The sequence below is a fragment of the Mandrillus leucophaeus genome, unplaced genomic scaffold, assembly GCF_000951045.1.
Source record: "Mandrillus leucophaeus isolate KB7577 unplaced genomic scaffold, Mleu.le_1.0 Scaffold262, whole genome shotgun sequence".
In the NCBI taxonomy this organism is placed as follows: Eukaryota; Metazoa; Chordata; class Mammalia; order Primates; family Cercopithecidae; genus Mandrillus; species Mandrillus leucophaeus.
This window is the reverse complement of record NW_012102721.1, coordinates 4,019,301-4,021,154: the sequence shown is the minus strand read 5'-3', so window position 1 is coordinate 4,021,154 and position 1,854 is coordinate 4,019,301. Positions and strand designations below refer to the sequence as shown.

The window sequence follows — 1,854 nt, the reverse complement described above, 5'->3', positions numbered from 1 at the left end:
TTTTTTGAGACAGAGTCTCGCTCTTTCACCAGGCTGGAGTGCAGTGGCGTGATCTTGGCTCACTGCAACCTCCATCTCTCAGGTTCAAGTGATTCTCGTGCCTCAGCCTCCCGAGTAGCTGGGATTACAGGCATGTGCCACCACGACTGGCTAATTTTTTGTATTTTTAGTAGAGACGGGGTTTCACTGTGTTGGCCAGGGTGGTCTCGAACTCCTGACCTCAGTTGATCCGACCGCCTTGGCCCCCCAAAGTGCTGGGATTACAGACATGAGCCACCGCTCCCGGCCTCAATTTCCTTTCTAAAAGAAATGTAAAATACACGTAACTCAAGTCTGCAAGGGAATAATTCAACTAATAAAAACAGGATGTTCCCCCTACTCTGTCTTTAGCTACCTTGTTTTTTTTTAAAAAAAAAGTTCTTTAAAAAATGGTAGTAAAATCTACATAAAGTGAATTTTCCTATTTTAGCCAGTTTATAGTTAGGTATAATTAAGTACATTTACATTGTTGTGTAACCATCACCACCGTCCATCTCCAGAACTTTTCCATCGTCCCAAACTGAAGCTCTTCCCCCATTAAACAACAATTTCCCACTTCCCCTCCCTCCGGTCTTGGGCAACCACCATGCTACTTTGTCTGTATAAGTCCAACTACTCTAGGGACCTCAAATAAGGTAGAATCATCCCGTGTTTGTTCTTTTCTGAGTGGAATTTCACTTAGCATAATGTCCTTGAAGTTCACTCATGTTGTTGTGTGTTTCAGAATTTCCCTCCTTTTTAAGGCTAAATAATACTGTTTTACATGTATGCCACGCTTTATTGATCCATCCATCCATCTGTAAACACTTGGGTTGCTCCCACCTTTGGGCTATTGTGAATAATGCTGCTATGAACATGAGTCTCTTTCTCTTTTAAGCCTAGCACACTTTTCTCTATTTCTATAGTTGAGCTAGAATGCATAGGAAATTTGCATTTCTGTGGGATGGAGCTGGAGGCCATTATCCTTAGTAAACGAACCCAGGAACAGAAAACCAAATGCCACAAATTCTCACTTATAAGTGGGAGCTAAATGATGAGAACACATGAACACGTACAGGGGAGCAACAGACACTAGGGCCTGTCAGAAGGTGGAAGAGGGAGAGGATCAGGAAAAATAACTAATGGGTACTAGGCTTAATACCTGGGTGATGAAATCATCTGTACAACAAAGCCCCACGACACAAGTTTCCCTGTGTAACAAACCTGCACATCCTGCACATGCACCCCTGAACCTAAAACAAAAGTTAACAATAAAATAAAATACCCCAAGTTGAAAAAAAAAAAAAGAAAATGTGCGTTTATTTCACAATATTGTTTTGGGCTATACTAAGAGCAGATCATGTATATCCCATGACTACAGTGATTGACTGAATTTATAATCATAAGAGCTGACTGGGGGCGTGTTTCACACCTGTAATCCCAGCACTTTGGGAGGCTGAGGCAGGTGGATCACCTGAGATTGGGAATTTGACACCTGCCTGGCCAAGACAGTGAAACTCCATCTCTACTAAAAATACAAAAATTAGCCAGGCGAGATGGCATGTGCATGTAGTCCCAGCTACTTGGGAGGCTGAGGCAGGAGAATCAAACCCGGGAGGCAGAGGTTACAGTGAACCTAGATCATGTCACTGCACTCCAGCCTGGGGGGCAGAGCGAAACTCTGTCTCAAAATAATAATAATAGCTAATATTTATTGATAACTATTGATTATCTGAGTTTGTGGCAATGAGAGGACCAGAAAACTGACTATTAAAAAGTAGTACTAAGTTTCCTTGGAGATGTTAATATTCAAATAGATCCTTTTTTTTTTTTTTT

The 1,854-nt window shown here is 41.7% G+C and overlaps 1 protein-coding gene across 2 annotated transcripts in view; it reads right to left on the bottom strand.

Annotated features, from left to right (window-relative positions):
- MX2 (MX dynamin-like GTPase 2) overlaps window positions 1-1,854 on the bottom strand; it is a 43,981-nt gene that overhangs the window by 17,097 nt on the left and 25,030 nt on the right. The gene's annotated exons all lie outside the window — the stretch shown is intronic.